Source organism: Chlorocebus sabaeus, chromosome 15 (assembly GCF_047675955.1).
Source record: "Chlorocebus sabaeus isolate Y175 chromosome 15, mChlSab1.0.hap1, whole genome shotgun sequence".
Taxonomy (NCBI): Eukaryota; Metazoa; Chordata; class Mammalia; order Primates; family Cercopithecidae; genus Chlorocebus; species Chlorocebus sabaeus.
In genome coordinates, this window is record NC_132918.1 from 80578676 (window position 1) to 80603956 (window position 25281).

At 34.9% G+C, this 25281-nt stretch overlaps 1 long non-coding RNA gene and 1 pseudogene across 1 annotated transcript in view; one reads left to right on the plus strand and one right to left on the minus strand.

Annotated features, from left to right (window-relative positions):
• Positions 1 to 25281, minus strand: part of LOC119625799 (uncharacterized) — a 520080-nt gene that overhangs the window by 450216 nt on the left and 44583 nt on the right. The window lies entirely within an intron of this gene.
• Positions 10591 to 11294, plus strand: LOC103241860 (midkine pseudogene; annotated as a pseudogene).

A 25281-nucleotide genomic window follows, 5' to 3' on the forward strand; every position in this document is an offset into this window, starting at 1 on the left:
TCCTACAGTTGATTATAAAACCACCCTTTGAAAACGATCAAAGTAAACAAAGTTGTGGATGATGAAAGTCTTAGAGCAGCCATTATTAATGATGCAATTTACACGGAAATTTTGTTATTTTTATGGTGTATAATAATTTAATGTAACAATCCTAATTATTACTGATAACATACACTAAGTCACATCAGAATTATGGGAGCCAGAACCAGGTGTGGTGGCACACCTCTGTAGTCCCAACTACTCAGGTGACTGAGGCGGGAAGATTACTTGAGGCCAGGAGTTTGAGGCTGCACTGAGCCATAATCACACAAGTGTATTCATCTGGTGACAGCAAGACACTGTCTCTAAAAAGAAAAAGAAAATATAAACAAACAAACAAAAAACCAAAAACAGAATTATAGGAGTCTCATACAATTCTGGAATGCACACTAATAACATATTTATACAAATACAGCCCAAAGAAAACCAACCACCATTTCATAGTTGACAATGCTTCCTGCATGATTGTCACATACCAGATAAGCCAAATGTCTCTTTTGGACTTCAAGGAAGCTAGTATCTAAAAGGTTAATGATGCCAACAAGGGCTGCATTTATAACTTGAAATTTTGATTTTGGAAGGTTTATCAAATATTAAAAGTTTAAAACACTTGATATCACAAAGTAATATCACAATTCATCTAGTTGAAGTGATAACTTAAAATTTTCAAAAGGCAAGAACTTTTGTCTTCAATAGAGGAGGCTCAGCTTTCCAAACAAGACCAAATAAGACGACATGTGGCCAAGTAAACCTGCCTATTCTCTCTTTTCTCGTTTTTTCCTTGTTTTCCTACAATTTACTAGAGAGGCAAACAAAAATATTTCTTTTTCTCTCAATATTAGACAACAATCTTGTTCAAAAGAGAAATGCAAATTCCACCTTTGCTTTAGTGTAGTATTAATGTTAGACACAATTTCTAATAAAACCTTATAAACAAATCTATCCATTCTTAATCATTTTGACCATAAGGTAAGATTCTTATACAACTTATATAACTTTTTATGATTTTCTATTAAAGAGCAGATCAATGCTCCAAGGAAACCATGTTATTTTGACATATAGGCCCAGATTCTGGTCCTGCAACAGTGTGATTTTTATCTTAATGTATAATTTATAGAAAAACTAACTCCCTTTAAGTTTTGGCCAACTTGCTCATGCCCACAAAACCTCGTTTAAAATACCAATTTTTCACAAATCTACTTTTTCTTTGGTTTTGTTCTACCATTCTTTTAACTTAGGACAATCCTTAAAAATCTCTAAATGAGACCAAATTACTTTCCCTTTAACAAAAACTATATCCCCATGCCTTCTTATAATCTTTTACCAAAACACATTCTATTTTCCTTATATACCTTGCATGTAAAACTATGTCCCTACCAGTCTCAATTACATATGTTACAATGTTAACTCTTAGCAACTTTTATTTTTTGTGACAAACCTAGTAAATAAGCAATTTTAACCATATATCAGGTTGCAGATCCCAAGACAAGGACAGAACTGTAGACAATGTCTGACTTTTCCCAGCATAGTAAGATGTTTGGCTGACACCATGTGTCCACAGGTCTTACCTAGAATCCAATGGCTATAAAACAGACAAGTCAAACAATTATCAAAAATGTCACAGAAGAATTTTTTGACCTTAAATCATCTAGCAAAGACAATACACAATATGCCTAATTCAAATGAAATGCCTAAATTTTGAGGACATAGATTTCTCTCACTATCACAATCTTCACAAAGGTGGTTTCACAGTAACCTGCCTAACACCTTAGGATGCATAAGGGGCAGAAATAAGATTTCACTTTGGGTCTGTCTAACAAAGCATTCTCATTTCTCTATTTTCCACTGTCTTCTTTTATGTCAAGACTAGAGTTGGTGGAGTGGAAGGTTCAAGATGTATGAAAACTATTACTTGTATTCAAGTTTTGTATTCAAAACTATTACTTGTATTATACTCAATACTTAATTGACTATATTTATGAAACAAATTACTCCAAAACATAGTGGCATAAAGCATTTATATTGTTATGATAACAGACTCTTTGTGACAAAAATTTGGACAAGACACGGTGGGGCCAGGTATTATCTGCTTTATAATGTCTGGGCTCTCAGGGGTGGGAAGACTCAAAGCCTGGGGTATGACTTAATGGCTACAGGCTAAAATCCTGTGTTAGGCCATTCTTGTGTCACTATAAATACCAGAGACCAGGTAATTTATAAAGAAAAGAGGCTTAATTAGCTCATGATTTTGCAGGCTTTGCAGGAAGTATGGTGCTGGCATCCACTTGGATTCTGGCAAAGCCTCTGGGAGCTTTCAGTCATGGCAGAAGTTGAAGGAGGAACATTCATGTGACATGGTGAAAACAGGAGCAAGTGAGAGTTGGAGGTGAAGTGCACACTTCTAAATGACCAGATCTTTTGTGAACTCAGATTGAGAGCTCACTTATTACCAAGTTGATGGCCCAAGCCGTTCATGAGGGATTATCCAAATACCTCTCACCAGGTCCCACCGCCAACATTGGGGATTGCATTCTAACCTGAGATCTGGATGGAGAAAAATACCCAAACTGTATCAAACCCTTTTGGAATTGTCTGCATTACAAGTTTGATGAATGATGCTGGCAATCTCTTAGGAGTTCAACTAGAGGTATCAGCTATGACATCCACCCATTGCCTTCCTATGTAGCCTGAAGTGCCTCCTAGTATAGTGGCTGTATTCCTCAAGTGAACATTCCAAAGAAAGTAGGAAGAGGATGAATTACCTTTCTGTGACCTACTCTCAAGAGTCAAAGTTTCATGTCTGCTCTGGTCACAAGTCTGCCTAGATTCCAGGTGAGAGAACAAAGACATACTTCTCAATAGGAGGAGAGTCAAAATTGCATTGAAAAGCATAAGGAATGGAAGACAGAATTAAGGCCATATTCAGTAAATGAAGTCAGCCACATTCTTCACTTGACTAAAATCCTGTAAAGAAGCCAGTAGATTGGAGAGCATAAGCTAAGCAAGTAACCAAAGGCTACAGATATCTCCATAGACTTCAGGAAGCAAAACCCCAAGTAACCTCTAGAATGGAATTCTAAGCAGTATGTTTAAACTGCTATTGATTTGAGCTAGTGGCTGGTGGCTGTTTTTCATGCAATCTTTTCCTTTAATCAGGAAGTTAATTTTATTCTGTGTACCTCTGTGCATAGTGCAAAAGATCTCAAGTGATCCTAGGGCTCTTTAAGCAGAAAAGCTGTCAGTTTTTCTTTGTATTAAGTAGAAGAAATGGTTTGAGGAAAGACACATAAGACAAAGCTGCACAGCAAAAGCCCATGTGTATTAGTCTGTTCTCACATGCTAATAAAGACACACACAAGACAGGGTAATTTATAAAGGGAAGAGGTTTACTTGACTCACAGTTCCACATGACTGAGAAGACCTCACAATCATAATGGAAGGCGAATAAAGAGCAAAGTCACGTCTTACATGGCAGCAGGCAAGGCTGCGTGTGCAGGGGAACTCCCCTTTATAAAACCATCAGATCTTGTGACTTACTATCATGAAAACAGCTTGAGAAAGACCCACCCCCATGATTCAATTACCTCCTACTGGGTCCCTCCCAAGCCACGTGGGAATTATGGGACCTACAATTCAAGATGAGATTAGAGTGGGGACACAGTCAAGCCATATCACCATGTGAACATCTGAAATTCAAGTGCCATTGTAGAAAATATACAGCATTACCTTGAAGAAATGAATTCTGCTATGAACTTATTTTGTAATAACATTTTATTTTTTTCTTACAAAGGTTACAATTAATATGTGAAAAACATGGATATTTCTGTAATGTGACTCTAATGTGACTCTAATAGACTAATGCCTATTTTATTTTTTTTTTCCTTTTTCAGGAGTGATTAAAATGGAGAAATCTCTTTTCAACCTGCTGCCACTAGAAAATTTTGTAGGCCATTTATTTTTCCACTCTGTCATCTGGAATGAGTGGCAAAATACAAAACATCTATAGGAGTCAACAAGGTCATGTTAGTAAGGAAAGTGACTGGTGGAGAGGCAAGCTCTCTTTAAATGAGAAGTGTGCTAAGAAGGGAAGGGATAAATGTTAATATGGTGTGTGTGTATGTGTAAGAGATAGAGAGGGAAATTACCTAGAAGTGGAAAATGTTCTGCTAAAAGAATGCATTAATCATTGAACTTCAGATGTTTCCTGCCTTGTGGGAATATGATGTTTCCTGATCTATTGAAAGTTTTAAAGAAGCTAGAAATATAGATTTTAACTTAAAACTCATACTAATTTTTGAATATTGATAACAAATTCACTTTCTCTAAAATACTCTGGCAGAGAATGGGATTCCTTCATATTCTGTTGTTCTATAGTATAATACTTTGGACAAAGCTCTAGTTCCCCTACTTTGTCCTCTTTTAGGAGTGATTACCACATTACATTGAAAGCTTTTATGTATAAATCAATATCTTGATTTATAATCCTTAAGACGATTATAAAACGTCTTAAGGATGGCATTGTACATTATTTAATTCTGCATCATTGAAAACCAACATAAAATACAGCACAAAATGTTTCTAATGAAAGCATTAAAAATGATACTTGAAGATTATTTCAAAGTTAGATGACTTGTACAGCTTAATTTAATCCCCAAAGACCAAGAAATGGCCTTCAGTTGAAAGTGTCCAGGGATAGCAAATCATATGAGGTAAACCTTCATTTCTTCATAACCCTTGTTGGCAACATAACATTTATTGGTCAACTGGTCCAATAAATCATTCTGGAAAAAATTGTATAAACACATTCTAATTTCAAACAGATTCAAACAAAAAGATTTATACATGCTGATACATCAAAGTCTTTCTTTTGCTTCCTTACTCCCAACCCCTCTTTCAAGGACAACCATGATTCATATTTAGACATGTACATCTCGGCTTCTTCTTCTACACATTCATGGACATGTATGTATGTATCACATTTATACAATACCCAAATGAATCCTTTTATGTATTGTTCTGAAATTGGCTTTTTAATGCCACTTAAAGTGTTGGATTGCTTTCTTTTCCAGTGTGTATCTTCTTATTGGAGATTGCACAGTATCTAATATGCCAATATATTTAGAAAATAATTGCATAGTGATAGATATTCAAGATGTCCTGAGAATTCCTCTTACAAATAAACTTGCAATAACAAACATTACACATGACATTTATGCACATATGAACATGTGTATGTGATACATTTCTAGATATGTGTTTTAAGAAGTAAATTCTTAAAAATACTAATTCATTAAATATTAAATTTATTTTACTAGTACCAATTAGTATCCCTTTTAAATATTTTTAAAGTTAATATTTATTATAAGTAAATTAGAATATCAGTTTTCTTGCATTCTTATCAACATTTTCAGTGCTTAAAATTTTTTCCAGCTTAATGAATGAGAACTGATAATTCATTATTGATTTATGTTTCTCTGGATGTTAGTGATTTTAGGTACTATTTTACATTTTTATTTGAAATATCTATTTTTCTTTTTATCAATTACCTGTTGATATTTGTCTAATTATCTGTGGGCTGTCTTATTTTTATTAGCTTTTGATAAGTTATACATCTTAATCCATAATTTCATTTTTATTGGCACTTTCAAGCTTTATTGAAGTACAACTGACAAATAAAAATTATATATGTTAAAGTGTACAAATATGATGTTTTAATATGTGTATACATTGTGAGATGATTGTAACAATAAAGCAAATTAACATTTCCCTTCACCACACACAATTACCTTTTATGTGTGTGTGATGAGAAAACTTAGTATCTTAAGTGATACTTAAGATCTCTCTCTTAACAAATTTCAAATATCCAGTAAATTATTAACTATAGTCACTATGCTGTACACTAGGTTTCCAGAACTTACTCAACTTATAACCGAAAGTTTGTAGGCTTTGACCATTTCTTCTTTTGCCCCAGTCTTTGACACCTAGTAACTACCACTCTATTTCTATGAAGTCCGTGTTTTTAATTTCTATATACAAGTGAGATAATGTAATAAATGTCTCTGTGTCTAGTTTACTTCAGTTAGAATAATGTCCTCCAGGTTTATTCATGTTGTCATAAATGACAGGATTTCCTACTTTTAAAGGTTGTATAATATTCTATTGTGTATATATATACAAACTTTCTTTAGCCATTTGTCTATCTACAGATACTTAGGTTATTTCCTTACCTTAGCTGTTGTGAATAATGCTGCAATGAACACAAGAGTGGCGTGAGCCACTGTGTCTGGTCAATAGTTCTTTTTAATTTTTAGAGGAACCTCCATACCATTTTGCACAATGACTGTACAAAGTCACATTCCCACCACAAGTATTTAAGGGTTACCTTTTCTCCTGGTCAAAACTTGTCATCTTTGAACTTTCTGATAAAAGCCATTCTAACAGGTGTGAGGACATAATCTAATTGTGGTTATAATTTGCATTTTCCTAATAATTAGTGATGTTAAGCACCTTCATGTATACCGGTGGGCGTTGTATATGTCTTTTATGGAAAAATGTCTATTCAGGTCTTTGATCATATTTTAATGATTACTTGTTTTTTATGCTATTGAATTACACGAATTCCTAACATAGATTGAAACCTTCTATCAGACATACAGTTTTTAAATATTTTATTTTATTCTGTAGGTTTCCTTTTTATTTCGTTGATTGTTTACTCTGATATGCAGAAACATTTTAGCTTAATATAGTATCCCACTTGTTTACTTTTCCTTTTGTTGTCTGTGCTTTCTGTGTCATACCAAAAACAAACAAACAAACAAACAAACCAAAAAACCCATCATTGCCAAGACTAATGTCAAGGAGATTTTCCCCTATGCTTTCTTTAAGGAGTTTTATGGTTTCAGGTTCTCTTTGAAGAGTTTCCCCTCTTTAACCTCCTTGGTTAGATTTATGCCAACTATTTTACCTTTTTGATCCCATTGTAATTGTTTTTCTAATTATTTTTCAGACCATTTGTTATTAATGTATAGAAACACTGTGAATTTCATATGTAAGTATTGTGTCCTGCAACTTTAGTGAATCTGTTTTTTGATTGTAACAGATTTTTTTGAAGTTTTTTAGGTTCTATACATATAAAATCATGTCATCTGCAAACAGAGATAATTGTACTTCTTCCTTTCCAATTTAGATGTGTTTATTTATGTTTCTTGCTTAACAGCTCTGTCTAGAACTTCCAGTGCTGTGTTGAATAGAAATGGTGAGACTGGACATCCTTGCCTTTCTCCTCATCTTAGAGAAAAAGCTTTCAGATTTTTACCATTGAATATGACATTTCCTGTGAGGTTGTCATATATTACCTTTATTGTGTTGAAGTTCATTTTTTCTACTCCTAATTTGTTGAGATATTTTATTATGAAAGATATCGAATTTTGTCAAATGTTTTTTCTGCATCTATTGAGATGATCGTATGATTTTCATCCTTTATTCTACTAATGTAATATACCATATTTATTAATTTATATATTTTGAACCATATTATCCCGGGAACAAATGCCACTTGCTCATGGTGAGTGATCCTTTTAATGTGCTGTTTAATTTCTTTTGCTTGTCCAGCTGACCATAGAACAACACGAGTTTGAACTGTGTGGATCTACTTATACATAGATTTTCTTCTCCTTCTGTCCTCACTGAGACAGCAAAATACCTATTTTTAAAGGCTGTGTAATATTCCATTGTGTGTGTATGTGTGTGTATATATACATATATATCACGTTCCATTGTGTGTGTGTGTGTGTGTGTATATATATATATACCACCACCCCTGCCTCTTTCTTTTCCTCTTTCATCCAATCAATGTTAAGACAATGAGGATGAAGATTTTTGTGATGATTTACTTTCACTTAATAGTAAATAAGTTTTCTCTTTCTTAGATTTTCTTAATAATGCTTTTCTCTAGCTTACTTTATTATAAGAATACAGTATTTAATATAAATATAATATACATAATATGTGTTAATTGACCTGTTATTGGTAAGACTTCTGATCAAGAGTCGGCTATTAATAGTTAACTTTTAGGGAAGTCAAAAGTTATACATAAATTTTCTACTGTGAGAGTTATCAGCACTCCTAACACTTTTATTGCTTAATAGTCGGCTGTATTTTGTTGAAAGTTTTGCATACATTTTCTTACAGGGCCCTTGTGTGACTTTGGTATTAAGGTAATGCTAGCCTTATAAAATAATTGTGAAAGTGTTCTTTCCTCTTCAATTTTTTGGAGGCATTTGAGAAAGATTTGTATTAATTTTTTTTGAATGTTCAGTTGTATTCACCAGTGAAGCCATCAGGTTCTAAGATTTTCTATGTTGGGAAGTTTTAATATTATTATTACTGATACAATTTTTTTATTATCCATCAATTAAGAATTGATATTTCTTCACAATTTAGTCTTGGTAGGTTGTATATATCCAGGAATTTATCCATTTATTCTAGGTTATCCAATTTGTTGGTGCATTATTCTTCATAGTGGTCTCTTATGATCGTTTGTATTCCTGTGGAATAAATTGTAATGTCTCCTCCATTTCTGATTTTGTCTATTCAGTCTTCTCTCATTTTTGTTATTCTACTTAAAGGTTTGTCAATTTGATCGTTTTTAAAAAACAATTCTTTTGTTGATCTTTTCCATTGATTTTCTACTTTTTATTTCTTTATTTCTGCTCTGAACTTTTCATTTACTTTCTTGTACTAACTTTGTGTTTTGTTTGTTCTTTTTCAAGTTGCTTGAAATATAAAGTTAGGTGGTATATTTTAGATTTTTTTTTTCCTTTTTGTAGGCATTTATCACTTTACTTTCCTTTTAGAACTGCTTTTCTAACCTCCCATAAGTTTCAGTATGTTATTTCCATTTTCATTTGTCTGAAGATTTTTTAAAGTCCCATTTCATTTTATTTTGATCTATTGTTTGTTTAGGAGCATGCTATTTAGTTTCTGTTCATATGTGAATTTTCTAGTATTTATTTAATTTTCAATAATAGATTTCTGGAGTCATACAATTGTGTGATTGGAAACGATGCTGGAAGTGATTTCGATCTTTCTAAATTTGTTAAGGATTGTTTTGTGGCCTAACATATGATCTCTCCTGGATAATGTTTCATGTGTGCTGGAGGAGAATGTATATTCTGCTACTATTGGATAAAATGTTATAGACATGTCTTTTAGGTTCATTTGGTCTAACACGTAGTTCAATTCCAAAGTTTTCTGATTGATTTGTCTGATCTATCAATTGTTGAAAGCAGGCTATTGAAGTTTCCTACCAATACTATATTGTTGTCTATTTCTCCCATCAGATTAGATAATATCTGGTTTACATATATAGGTGCTCTGATGCTGGATGCATATATATATATTTAAATTTTTCTATCATCTTGATGAATTGACTCTTTTATCATTATGTAATGACCTTATTCTTTGTCCTTTGTCATAGTTTTTTATTTAAAGTGTATTTTCTCTGATATAAGTATAGGTACCCCTGCTCTCTTTCGGTTTTCATTTGCATGGATTATTTGTTTATATCACTTCACTTTCAGTCTATATATGTTTTTAAAGCTGAAATTAGTGAGGTTATTAATTGGCCTAATTTCAATATTGTTTTGTCTCAAGGAATAGGGATGCCTGAAAAGTGGAAGAGACGTGAGGATTGGCCATTTGGTGGACCAGTCAGAACACAAACAACAGTTATCAATTCAGTTTGTCATTTTATCGTGGTTCATGGGACCCCGAAACAATTACAATAATAATGTCAAAGATCACTGATTACAGAGCACCATGAAAGATATAATAATGAAGAAGAGTTTGAAATATTGTGAGAATTGTCATCATGTGACACAGAGACAAGAAGTGAACACATGCTTTCGGAAAAATAGTACTGATAGACTTGCTCAATGCAGGGTTGCCACAAACCTTCAATTTTTGATTGTAAAGTGCAATAAGATGAGATATGCCTGTAATTATTGAGAAATAATTATGAAGAGATTATCTTCTAATGAACTGGTCAATTTTAATTATTTTCAATACAGTTTAATTAATTTTTATTTTAAATTTCTCTCATTAATTTATTGAGAGGAAATAGAAATATATTCTGTGTTAAACTTTTAAGTGTTCAAATCATGTTGTTAGGGTAAAAAATAAATTCAGTTCTGGAGCACTTCACTTTCAGGTAAATTATGTAGATAGCTATACAAATTAGGATTAATGGAATAAAATTCCAGAGAGGAGAGAATCATTCAGGGGTGAACTGAGGATCCCGGAAGTTTTTATTCTGGCAGTATGTACTAATTTTTAGTGTAGGTTAGAGCCTGAGAACTGTGACTCATTCTAGGAAGAGGAATCTTCCTAGAGAAAGAGCAACCAGCAGATCTTTCACAAGTTATACAAAGCTAGAATGAGAAAGAGCAAGAGTGGGGAGATCCCCTGTATTGCCGTGCACCCACTTACAAATTACTTTGTTGTGACTGGCCCGGCGCGGGAGGGAGCGAAGCAGCGCAGGCAGCGAGCCAGATGCGGCACCGGCACCGAGGCTTCCTCCTTCTCACCCTCCTCGCCCTGCTGGCGCTCACCTCCGCAGTGGCCAAAAAGAAAGACAAGGTGAAGAAGGGCGGCCCGTGGGGCGAGTGTGCGGAGTGGGCCTGGGGGCCCTGCACCCCCAGCACCAAGGATTGTAGCGTGGGTTTCCGCGAGGGCACCTGTGGGGCCCAGACCCAGCGCATCCGGTGCAGGGTGCCCTGCAACTGGAAGAAGGAGTTTGGAGCCGACTGCAAGTACAAGTTTGAGAACTGGGGTGCATGTGATGGGGGTACAGGCACCAAAGTCCGCCAAGGCACCGTGAAGAAGGCGCGTTATAATGCCCAGTGCCAGGAGACCATCCGCGTCACCAAGCCCTGCACCCCCAAGACCAAAGCCAAGGCCAAAGCCAAGAAAGGGAAAGGAAAGGACTAGAGGCCAAGCCTGGATGCCAAGGAGCCCCTGGTGTTACATGGGGCCTGGCCCACGCCCTCCCTCTTCCAGGCCCGAGATATGACCCACCAGTGCCTTCTGTCTGCTCCTTAGCTTTAATCAATCATTTCTTGCCTTGTCCCTCTCACTCCCCAGCCCCACCCCTAAGTGCCCAAAGTGGGGAGGGACAAGGGATTCTGGGAAGCTTTAGCTTCCCCCAAAGCAATGTGAGTTCTAGAGCCCGCTTTTGTTCTTCCCCACAATTCCATTACTAAAAAACACATCAAATAAACCGACTTTTTGTTCGCTCCCCCGCGCCCCACCCCCCAAAAAAATTACTTTGTTGTAAGGCTGGAAACTTCGAATGTCAGAGTAAATTTCGTAGGAGTGTCCTGGTGGTTATTTTAAAAAAAGTTTTTTTTCATGGGGAATAGGCCAGCTAGTGGGTGAAACTCAGGTTTGGCTCTGCAGAAAGCTTCATTCTAGAAAGCAGAGCAAACCAGAGGTAAGATGACTTTACTGAAATCATAATCGAATTTGGATTGAGGTCAACACCCTCACATTTTCTCTGCCTAACAGAGATAGGAATTAACCCTGTCTGGTTGAGGATTACAATCTGGAGTATCTATGGTTATTTTTACACAATCCAAACACAAAACTTGCAAAATATCAAGACTATATGACCAATAATAATTTTTAAGAAATTGATATTAGAACAAGAACTTGGATGTTGGCATGAACAGAACTGGACTTTAGGATAATTATGATAACTATATTAATGAAATAGTTTAAAAAAGGAATAAAGGCATAAAATAATGAAAACTTTCAATTAAAAATTGGGACCTGTAAAAACAAAGTAAGTGGACATTTTAAACTAAATTTAAAAAATCTGAAATTAAGAACTGCAATGGATGAATCCAATAGCATGTTAGCCAGGGAAGACTTAGTGAATTAAAAAACAGATAAATAAAAAATGCAAAACTGATGCTCAGAGAGAAAAATTCAGGGAAAATTGGTGAGAGACATGTAGAACAAACTCAGTAAGTCTGGTAGTTGTATAAATCTATTTTCACAGGGAGAAAAGAGAGAGAATTTGGCAATGGAAATAGTGAAGAGGTAATGACTGAAAATTTTCCAAAATTGATGGATCACATTAATCCAGACTCAAGAAGTTCAACAAGCTCCAAGCAATATATATAAAAGTTACAGGGTAGGAATCCAAAGAGAAAATCTTAGTACCAGCCAAGTAAAAAAGACAAATTACTTTCAAAGAAGCAGGAAGACTGAAACTAAACATAAAAATAATAAAAGCTAGAAAATAAGGACATGGCCTTTTGAAAAGTGCTAAAACAATATAACTTAGAATTCTATATCCAGTGGAAAAATATTTTATATATAAAAAGCCAAAAGAAAAATGTTTTTAGAGAAAAAAATCAATTAAATATGTTTTCAAAAAAATCTGTTAGAAAGGAGGCTGAAAATCAATATTTACACATCCATCTCAAGAAATTAGAGAAAAACTAACTCAAATCTCAAACATATACAATCTATAAAAATATTAATTTAATTCATAAGTACCTACAAACTGATCAATAAAAAAAGAAAGAAAAAACAGTTCTCAGAATTAGGAATACAAAATAAATCATCACTAATATCATTCAAGCATCAAAGAAATTAACATTATTAACAACCTAACGCCAATTAATTTAGAAAATTGTATGAAATGGACATGTTTGGGGAAAAATCTATAGCCTAAATTGACAGAAGAAGAAATTGAAAATCTTAATAATCTCATATCTATGAAAGAACTTAATCATTCCCAGAAAGAAAACTCCAGATGCATATAACCTTATCAGTGAGCCCTTCCAAATATTTAAGGGAATAATACCACTATTAAACAAACTCATTCAGAGTAGAAAGAAAAAGAGATAACACTTTTCAACACATATTTTATAAGACCCAGGAAAACCCAACAAGAAAACTTCACAAAACATTAAAGGAAAGGAAAATCACAGACTAATTTCTTTTAGTCACATAAATGCAACAATCCTAAACCCAATCCTAGAAAATCAAATCCAGCAACATATAAATAGGATAATATATCACGAAAAGTGTGGTTTATTCCAGGAATATAAGATGGGTTTAACATTTGGAAAAATGCATACATATGTTCTCCAAAAGATGTGCACATGAATATTCATAGCAACAGTATTCATAAAGCCAACCTCAAAACTACTCAAAGGCCTATTAACAGTTGAATGGATAAATAAATTGTGGTATAGTCACACAATGCAATACTATGTAGCAATGAGAATGAACAAAATATAGCTACCCACAAACATAGTATTGAGGGAAACAAGCCGGAATGAAAAAAGTAACTATTTAATATGCAATTTGCGTAGAGTACAAAAATTAGCTTCCATGATGCTAAAAGTTTGGTTAATGGCTTCCCTGGGGTGGAAGTAAGATCATGATTAGAAGGGGGTATGAAGGGCTTCTATATGTTGCTGTATGGGTGTGTTCCATTTGTAAAATGAATCAAGCTGCACACTGAGGCTATGCACTTTTCTGTATGTGCATTCACATCAAACCAAATTAAGGAATGAGTGTGTTCTAAATTGGAAAGCTGGCTCTCATGATAATGCCTCATTTCAGCAGTGTATGTCTAAAAAAAAATTTAGTTTCCTCCACTGTCCCTGCCAGCCATCGTGTTTGTTATTTTAGTGACAATGCTCAACAGAACAGGGGGTGTGGGATGAGAGTGTAGTATTTGAAGTAAAGGACACTATGTTCATGATTCATTTACCTAATCTAAATAGCTAAAGTATTGCCTTTATCTTTCACAAATGATTATAAGCTTACATTTTATGCAGGTAGAATTATTTGCTATAGGATGAAGCAGAAGTTATCCATTGATCAAAAGTAAGAAAATAAAAAATATGGCTGGGGAAAAAAATCGTCTCTAACAATTCCGTCAGAGAAGTAGTTTAACTTTGAACACCATCATTTACAGAATCAATCTTATAATTTTCTCTTTTGGCAGATTTTCAAAGTTTTCAAAATATAGCTGATTCTATAAATTAAGTCCCACAGCTGTGGTGCTGAGTGAATTTTCTAATTTCCTAGTAGGAGAGTCAATCTGCATAATTACTTTCTGAAACAATGGTGTGTATTTCCCCTGTTAATATCTGCTTAAAAGGGAATATTCTTTGATCTGCGACTTATGAGGGAAAAAGATAATGAAGTTAAATATAGTCAATTCAAATGGACACATATTTAAAAGCATCTAAAGTATGCTGAGTCCAAGCACTAGAGATGTGGTAATGTTAATAGTGGCTACCAATTTCTAAATAAATAAATTAAAGCAAAGAATAATAATTGAAATAATAATTTAAATTGAAATAATAATTTAAGTACAGAATGTGCAGGTAGAGAAGCAGCAAGGATTTATGCTCATAGTGTAAAGTGGGAAGCATGAGACCAACCAGGAAATGCATTAATATACATTTCTCTGCCAGAAAAAATAAGAATAGCCCTTCTAAAACAAATGGCATTTTGAAAAGTATTATGATTTTTATGGAAATGTAAAAATGATAGCATTGACCAATGACATTGGTAATTGGGAATAGATTGTGAGAACAATTTGGCTTTTAAGTGTTATCTTTAGGCAACAGGTACGTAAGTAAGAGGTTCAAGGGCAGAGCAATAATTAGATTTGTCTTTTAGTAAGATAAGTATGGCAATAAAGTAAAAAACAGGTCTGATATGGTGAGGAGCTGATCAAGAAGAATGGCAGTGGATTTATAGAGAGCACTCAAAATGCACACTAAGGTTAAACGTCAAGTGAAATTTGAATGTCACGTTCTCCACTGTCTTCTTATTTTTGTGTGTTTGTTTGTTGTTTTAATTCACTTTAATGGCCTATAAGTTATGGAATCCTAATCTTAGATCTGTGAGTAAAAATATCTGGAAATCATTTCAGTATAGTTGTGATATTCTCTATAAACGAAGCATTTCGATCACTGGTGTATTTGATGTGTTTTGTAGCCATCCACACGAGGACTCTGTCCACACCCGCAGATCATTATGGGTGTACATTCCCGAGCTTCCCAAAGCATTGATCCCTCGCTTTGCATCTCACAATAATGGCAGACATAAATATGCCTTGAAAAGCACTCACCATTACTCTCTTGGCTCATTACCCTTATCCACTGGACAGTAAAAGTAATCTATCAAAATCATATGTAAAATCACTGCTTCCCTCTTACACTAGACATTTTAATGCACTTATATAACATCATTTAACTGGAAATAATAGAACTCACTGCCTTCTATGATAGAACAGCTGAAACAAATGTAACTTAAAATAAGAGTGTATTAGTTGTGCTTCTGTCTTAGACTATGTTGTCAGTATCCAATAAACTAGCACAAAAAATGGTGACATGTTTGAGAGTCAGTACACAACCTGAAGGACTGAACTAACTGGCAGGACCTACATCCTTTAACATATCAGAAGACTTTTTGTCTTACTAATTAGAAGTAACTTTGAGTTCTTCCACAAATTGGCCAAGCCAGACCTACTCTAATGTTTATATTATTCTTCTCTCCATGAGCTTAAGTTATTAAGGTCTGGTCATTGATTTATTAAACTTCATGGGAACAGTTTTGTCACAGTGGAGTAGAATATCATGCTGGGGTACGAAAATCGGAATTTCATAACAGTCTATCCAGGACTGTGGTTAAGTCATAGGCTTTTCTGATCCTGAGGCTTGCCATTTACATATGCCTTTCCCACTTCTGAACCATTTTTAACCAGGAATTTCTACAAGGGGTAATGTGGTTATTAATAAGATTTTTTGAGATTTTTTTTAAAATAAAAGCTTTAGTATGTGAAACACTATTGTTTACTTCAATCAGAGAGACAAGGGAAAGGTTCTAATTTAAGAAATTACCACCAAATAATACCAAGAAAGCTCCAAAGAGCAAACACCTACAAAACAATATTAGTGCAGCATATTTTTATTTCCATTTTTATTCTTGCTTTTGTATAGGCAGCAGTAAAAAGCTAGCTCTAGCAAGAGTAGCCTCCCTTAGAAATTATCACTTTCGCAAAACAAGAAAATTTCATCTAGATAATTAAGAAAGTCATCAGAGAGTTGGGTTTTGGTAATGATAAACATTAAACATTGAAGACTAATTTCTTTGGCCCATTTTGTATTTTTTTTCACAGAATTACAGCAAAAAAATGCTGTGTTTTTCCAATTCTCATTGAAATCTTTCCTACAAAGATAACCTCCTTTCAAGTCACTCTAGAGATATTAGTTTAATTGCCTCAAATAATTGAGCTGTTTTGCATATACAGATAGCATACTATTATTTGGCTATGATGTAGCTTCCATTCTTTGTAGAAAAAAAATTATTATAATCTAACTGTAAAAGATTAGATAAATTAGTGCTAGATCCAAATGTTAAAATCAACGTCCTATTAATACTTTCTAGACCAAATATTAGTCAGCCTGCTAGATATTCATTACTTTTCAGATGCTTAATATATCTAGAAATTCATGACACTGTTTGCTTTTCCTCTCTGCTCTGCCACTTTATCCACTGTTGTATTTACTATCACTGACAATGGAGTTTGGTAAGCTGCACATTCCTTATGCCACTCTGTTGGACTGGCTGTTTAGTTTCTTTTTTAAAATGCAAGAAAACTGAAAGCACAGAAAAAGATAACATCAAATTGACCCCTGCCTAGTAACATGCTATGCAGTTGAGTTATATTCTAGAATTGCTGCCTGTACTCAAATTCTTTTGACCTACAAATTGTCAAAGAAGAGATAACACACTGCCTAAACTATTGATTTTATTCACCATAATTTTTGCCTTAACATCCCAAATGCCCAACACATTATGAATCATTATTGCGCCTAATACTGATCAATATGCCATGGGCAAAAGTTCAAAAATAATATCATTGGTGACACAGTGATGATGATGATGATGATGACGACTATGAAGGTCAGCTTATGTTACAAAAAGGGCTTTCTGCAAGGAATCAGTCTAGTTACCAAGTGTTTCTAGAAACTGAGCATGCACCAAAAAATTCAGCAAGTTACCAAAGAAAAAAATCTGGGGTAGAAATAGTATAAATTGCAGTACAATTTATGTAATGAATTATAACTTAAATATTAATTTTTTGGTACATAATTTAACTCTTTGCAGCTGCTCCTACATTTTTAAGTGTCCTCCAGGTGCCTGCAAGTAGCACTACTTCAGAAATGGAACGAAGTAGGGTTCTTTTGTTTTGGTTTCCCATCACAATAGCTTTCATCTGCCATCAACGACATGGGCCTACAGATGAAAAGATGGCAGTACCTGGAAGCCAGTTGATGATGCATTTTTGAACCCTGAATAAGCTACTTATTTTGAAGAGCTGCTGCCAGTATCTCTTCCCACCACCAAGCTGTCATGAGCATTCTGTAGCTGTGCTTAGGATAATACAGTTGTGGACATGTCTGCCTGGGTGTTTGGATGATGAGATCACAGGCCTCTGTGCAACCTGAGTAGGAGATCTAGAAGCAGTGCTGCCTTGGTCAGTGTTAAACACACATTAATGGTTAGAATTTTTAAGGAGAAAGAAGAAAAAAGGAAGAAAGGAAAAAATGAGGAAAGAGGGAGGGGGAGGAAAGAAGGAAGGATGGAGGAAAGGAAGAATAGAAACAAGGAAGGAAGAAAAAAGGAAGGGAGGAAAGAAAGAAGGGAGGGAGGGAGGAAGGGAAGGAGAGAGGGACATTACCTAACTGTGTATTATTTTCCTGATTAAAGTAAATTCAGATGGTCATTCCAAAGCAGTGTAGCTCAGTAGAAATACAATGCAAACCACATATGTAATTGAATTTTTTCTCGTAGTCATGTTTAAAAAGTAAAAAAAAGAAGTGGGTGGGTGAAATATTTTAATAATATATTTTAGTTAACCCAATATATTACTTCAATATGTAATCAGTAAAAAAAAAAACACTATTCATGAGATATTTTACGTTTCTGCACTGCATCTTTGATCTGATATGTATTTTACACTTGGGGCATATTTCAATTCAGGCTAATCATGTTTCAAGTGCTTAAGTGCCACCTGTGGCCAGTGACTACTTAATATATTGGACAGTGCAGCTCTAGAACATCTTGCAAGATCAGGCTGAAGCTGATTTCCAGCTGAGACCATATCATCACTTGGCTCCTATCCCTGTCTTATCCTTCTTTTCTCATCCATTTATCCCCAAATATATCATTTGTACAGGAATCCTTATCTCAGACTTCCCTTCTAAGGAAATTGACCTAAGCAAATGCTTAATAAAATTTAGCATTTCTCATTTAATAATGAATCCGACAGGTTTCTTCTTGATATTACCTCCTCCTTACCATGCCTCCTGTCTCTTTCACCCTCAATGTCTACCTATCTCTCCATATCCCAACTGATTTGAAAAATGAATATTCTGTAGAAACTTGTGGAGCCAGCAGCAGTAACTTCTTAGTATCTACTGACATTTTAACCACTTGGTGTGGTAACAAACTACAAAAACTCCTGATTTAGGGTTTGTTTTTTAATCTGGGGACTAATATGTGTGCAAAGTGTTTGCAGCACTTCTGTCTATGGAGTGGGCTTTCCCTGTTCTTAGTTTCCCAAAATGGGACCCTAGCATGAGAGATAAATGCATTCAGGTAAAACGTCAAAACAAAAGCCATTTTCAAAAGATGTATCCAAAAAAAGAGAGAGAGAGTTTGACAATTGCCAGTAAGATTATTGAATATTTTTGTTTGTTTCTTTTTAATATCTTTCATTCAAATTCTATTAAAAAACAGCAAGCATTTGGTATCTTTTATCTTTTGGGAGTAATTTTTTAAGACCTTTACAAGGTGCTGTTCTTTTTATTATGTACCCCAAGCATAGTGATGGATGGATTGCTAACTGTTCTCAAGATGGCAGAAAATTGGCTATCAAGGACAAATGTTATGCATCCTCAGGCAGCAATGACTCTGGGAAAACATTGAAGTTGTCTCTGTGTGAAGTAGCTATGATGCAGTTTTGCTTTATTGTACTTTTTTGCTTGCTTTCGTCTGTTTATTTTTCTCAGTTTGAGCAGAATTCTGCTGACTGGCAAGTTGGTAAGGGCATTAATTGCATTTTAACATCAGTTTCGTTCAAAAAAGATTGAAAGTAGGGAGAAAAGAAAATCTTTCAATAATCTGTGAATTAAACTCCAAATAGTTTTGCAATTTGTTCCAATCCATTCTCATTCATGGTGGATCTCAAGTGACCTTTTCTAGGAAATTCTTTAAACTTGTTCACAATGAGAGAGAGGAAAGTTGGTGAATGCAAATTCTTCCGTTTCGTCAGTTAGGACAGTCAATCAATAGAGGATAAAGATGAAAATATAAAAAGGAAAAAAGAAACTGTATTAAAACAAGCCAAATTGTTAAGTGAGAAGTAGAATATTGTTATGAATGAGTACTGGAATTAGAAGGGTTGGGTCATAGGTACCGGAACTAGAAGGGTTGGGTCATAGGTACCGGAACTAGAAGGGTTGGGTCATAGGTACCGGAACTAGAAGGGTTGGGTCATAGGTACCGGAACTAGAAGGGTTGGGTCATAGGTACCGGAACTAGAAGGGTTGGGTCATAGGTACCGGAACTAGAAGGGTTGGGTCATAGGTACCGGAACTAGAAGGGTTGGGTCATAGGTACCGGAACTAGAAGGGTTGGGTCATAGGTACCGGAACTAGAAGGGTTGGGTCATAGGTACCGGAACTAGAAGGGTTGGGTCATAGGTACCGGAATTAGAAAGGTTGGGTCATAGGTACTGGAATTAGAAGGATTGGGTCATAGTTATAATATCTGATCTTGGGTCAAACACTGCATCTCTTAAAGCCACAGCTTTTCTCTTTCATTGGGGTGATGGGATTAAACGGTTGTTAAGCTTCCCATCAGTACTGTACTATGGTTCTATGGTTCCAAGCAGCTTATATAAAGACACTTTAAATTGTGCTGCTTGCTTTATGCTGATGATAAGTATATTTCTGGGTCAATGGGTATGGTGGAAAGAGTTTTGGGGGCAGATACATTTAAGTTTAAATTTAAACCTACCATTTAACTACTACTAGTTCATCTGAGAAACGGAGATAACAATACCTACTTCTCAGAGTTTTGTGGATGTCCTTGAACAATGTCTGGAACAAAATAGCTTGGACAAAAAAAAAATCTTCCCTTTCTTTTCAGCTATTGGGAGGACATCTTTCTGACATATCTTCCCTGTATTCTAGAAAAATAGCCCTTAACTGGAAACTGAATTTTCTGTAGGCATATGCAATGCATCTGGATAGAAGAGGGGAGACTGGACATTGTTATACTCCTGGGAAACAACTTCTGGTGCTCCAGGGGAAACCCACACTTTATTAAAGGTCATCCTACAAGGCCAAACAAACACAAGGGGACCATATTGCTGTTCAACTAAATAGCAGAGAAATACAAATAAATGCTTCCTGAAAATCAGTATGTAACAAAAAAAGACCCAGAGAAATAATGCAGAACGTTGCATGGGAGAGGCAGGAGAGAGAAGGGGAAACTGACTTATGGATCTGTCTGATTCTACCGCAGGAATCTTGGCAGTTTTTCATGTGGGATCAGGGCACAAGTGACTTTCATCAAGGTTGAAACTGGCAGAAGAAAAAGCTTGGGACTTATCCATATTGAAATTGCAAAAATAATACTCCTTTACAGTCCTCATAATGTAAAATAAAGTAACTGCCACTGTGGTCCATCTCCCCTTGCAATTTTCTAGTAGATAAAAAGCACATCAGGTTGTGATGGTTAAGCTATTTGCATGATTTTTCCATATGCTTGAAGGTATTTCATACGTCAAATTATCATTCTATCTAATATTTTCTGTTTAATGTTTTCATTAACATGACTTTTGATTTCAGCAATTTGCATATGCATATTGTCTCATTATCTTAATATAATACTGTTTGGAAAGCCTGATTCCTAAATAGATGATGTGAATACAATTACCCTGATGAGGTCTTGCTTAAATTATCAGAAAATTTTCAAAATGTGTTTATATTCTGGTTTATATAAATTAATCATTAAAACAAGAATTAAAGATTTATCATTATATTCTGGTTTGTATTAATTAATCATTAAAACAAGATTTAAGGATTTATCAGAGAGGTTGTATGGGTTCTTAAATTAGTTTTCTTTTTTTCCTTTTACACATGTATCCCAGATCTTGCTCTGTTAACTGTGTGTTATGTCTAGACTACTAATGCACTGTCAGAGAAGAGAGTATAGCAAAAGAAGCCTGGTATTTAGAAGAATTACTTTAAGGTAGAAAAAGGTAGAGTATGTTATTTGTTTTTAAGAAAAGCATATTTTTACAAAACATATAAATATTAAACATAATTTCATTATTTTTAGTGAAAGTTAGTGATAAGCACTTCACTTTACATATGAGTCTTAGACCAGATAACTTATATATGTTTTAAACTGCTTGAGTAACAACCATCAATGATGACCAAAGAAACATAGATTAGCCATCATCTCATATAATAATTTATTCAAGTATCCACTCATTCAGGAAGACATTTACTGATCACATGCTTCATGCCAGGCATAGAGCCAGAAGGCAGGTGTGTAATGATAGTGATGACATAGCCCATCCCTTCAGATACCCTCCCGTAACTTAGCAGAACAGACAAAAAATGAGCAATTATCATTGACTTTGCATGGCTCAGAGTTGATGAGCAAGTCTCCTGCTAAGTCACTGTGCTCTCCTAGTCATAATTAATATGCCTTGTTCCCCTACCAACTACATACGACATTTAGGCCTTAACATGCATTATGTTCAGAAAGATATGAATATGTTGCATTCTCATTGAGATTTGTGTCTTGTGTAAGTTGCATCCCACCAAGTGCTGCTTCTATTCTATAAAAATACTACATAAATTTAAAGAAAGAAATGGGTAAAGAGAGAGTGCAAGGGAAGAGGGAAAATTATTCTACCATTATATATAGTTTGAGTATACAGAGCTTGGAGTCAGAAACATTGTTTATTGAATTCCCTGTCATCAATTTCTAATCATGTGACCTTGAAAAAAGCATTTAACCTTTCAGAAACTCATTTTCTTATTCACATTATGAGGATGAGCATACCTGTACTGTAGGGTGTCTATAAGCATTGGAGAGGTGTTATATGCATGAATTCTGGCAGAGTATATACTATTGAGACACAATAGATGCAGGAGTCTTACATAGAAAGTGTACAATTCAGCATGTGTATCGGCATTTAACTGCTTAAATTATAAAACTGAGTTAGGATCCCAGTCTGTCTCCCCTTGAAAAGCATGCTTGGACCTCTATGTCTGTGCAAATGCTGTTGAGATTTCAAAAGCCAGCTTTAGCTCCATTCCCTCACAGAAGATATCCTTTCATACCCCAGTAGTCCTTGAGCTCCTCTTTTCTGAAAACCCCCAAATCGGCAGCACATCATTGTAAGAGGAATAAATCCATGCCCAGGTAGTTCAGGGTGATGAACTTAACAGAAGAAACAGGAGCTCAACTCCTGATGATTATTTGCTCAGAGAGTGAAGTTATTAACCACTTTGAGCTTTAGTGAGTTTGTTTTTTATCTCTGAGTTTCTGGGTTTCTCTGTGACAGGGACAGAAATCCCTGTAAGGATTCAATTAACAATTGAAAGTCTAGCACAGAATTGGCCCCATAGCATGGATTCCACAAATCCTTGTTTCCTTTGTGTTTCCTCTTTTCCTTGTTTCCTTCCATAGAGCTCCTGTGACGAAATTACCATAAACCGGGTGGCTTACAACCACAGAAATCTTATTCTGATACAGTTTGGGTGCCTGGAAGTCCGAAATCAAGGGGTCAGCAGGTTTGGTTCCTTCAGGAAGTTCTGAGGGGAAATGTTTTCCATGCCTCTCTTCTAGCTTCTAGTTGCCAGCAAACCTTGGCATTTTTTTGGTTTATAGCTGACTCATTCCCATCTCTGCCTCTGTGTCACATGACAATCTCCCTTGGGTACATGTGTGTACCCTCTGTGTCTACATCTTTCTCCCAATTCTCTTACAGATACACACATTTTTGAATTCAGGGTGTATCTTAATCAAGTATGACCTCATTTTAACTTAACTAATTATATCTGCAAAGATTTTATTTCCAAATAAGGGTGTATGGAGATTCCTGATGGACATGACTTTGATGTGAAGGGGGCACTACCCAACCCACTTTCTTTCTACTTTTGTATTCCCTCATAGCATCTGACGTGATGTTGAACACATCACAAGTGTAAACAGGTAGAACTTAAGTTAATAAGTCAGAGCCTTCCTAAGAAATCCTTGACTTCGTAGTCAAAGACTACATCTATTAAGCCTTAAATATACTGTCTGAAAAATTCAACCCTATTGTTTACAAAAAAGAATGAACTATTAGCACAGTAAGGCTGAAAGCATGTTTCAAGATCCATTCCCTGGTTACTATTAGTAACAACTAAGTAACAGCATGAATGCAAGAGCTAGGAACATTTTCTGTTTAAAGTGCTTATGAACACTAGAGTTTTTCTTATACTGTGAAAATGTTTTTAAAATTTAGAACTGTATCCACATGCATGCAGTAATGATTTTTTAAAATTAACTAGATTTATTTATACTCATGTCTCAATACCTACACTTTAGTGATATGTTTGCCCATGATTTTGGTGGTGTCCTTTCAAAAGAAGAAAGGTGTGAATTAGAGGACTGAGTTAACTAACTTAATCATGTCTTCTCTATCAAAAATAATGGGTCCATCTAGACATTTATTTTACCATTATCTGTGAAGGTGTAGGAGTGTTGAACGTCTAAGCTTCTTTGAGAATTGCATAGACACGCTTTTGGCAAAATGGTCTTTGCACAAGCTGCTTCAGTCCCTCTCACATTTATCTTCCAAACCACTACCACTATTCCTTAACATTGTAGTAGAAAATTCTAATATCAATGTTTAAAATAATATGTACAGAAAATAAACAATGTATTGTGACTGAAAGTTTATTATTAAATAAGGGATTTAACCTTTAAACTTACTCTAGCAAAAAAAAAAAAAAAATCCATGAGTGTTTTTCAAATAGGATTATTAGAACCATCTTTGGGGACTTCTGATAGAGTACAAGGTTTTATTTCTGGGATGAAATTTATATGATTTTGGTTTGCCAAGCAAAATATTTAACGTTTCTAATTTGACATTTGCCTGCCTATCGCCACCTACTAAAGCTCTCATAATTATTCCTTCCTGAAAATGAATAGACCTTGACTATTCTTTAAAACTGTCAGTCTCTCTGACTTTATACTTTTGCACATACTGAGTTTTCAAACTAGAATGTTTCTGTTCCTTTGAGTTATCTGTTATGTGTGCTAAAAATGTATATAAAATGTATGGCACTCCAGGAAAAAAATATATAAACAAAAAATTACTGTATTTAATCTTACCTCATTTATGTAAAAATTAATTATAATTCTTGTTTATAAACCACAAAAGTGATCTTTACTATATAACTAAATAAGAAATGACTAGGAAGGTGGCTGCAGATATGGAAGGAAGGGCTCTAGGTCTGCTCTTCTTCCATGCTATTGCATTGGCTGCATTCTCAGGGTATACGACTACCAGGTCCATCCAGGCATACCTAGTAGAAGAAAATGTGTCATGTTTCTCTTGTGCCTCTTTCATAGGAGAGAAAATAAAACTTACCCAGAGCTCACAGCAAAGGCTCCATAATATGCCTGTCAATAAAATTCTGCATTATGATCCCCATTGTGGAACCAAACACCAGAATTGTCAGGATTCATACAGTCTAATTATTTGAGGTGAATAGATGTTGAGGTTCTACTGTATTACCACTTTTGGAGCCCACAATATCCTGAAAATAAGGACAGAATAAATCCCAATACATTTACTATAATCTTTAAATTTCAAAATCCAGATCCAGGGATATTGTATGGTCTTGTGGGACAAGTTCCTAATTGTGAAAAACAAAGCAAGGGCTTAATTTGAATGTCGTACTGATTGTGTAATATTAAGCAACTAAATTTGCACCACTAGAAACTTGTGCCTTTGTGTTTATAATAAAGTGTTTTGGCAAAAGACTATGTTTTCTATGGGTTGTCGTCCGTGCGTGTGTATCTGTGTGTGTGTTCTATTATTCTATTAGGTTGGCATAAAAG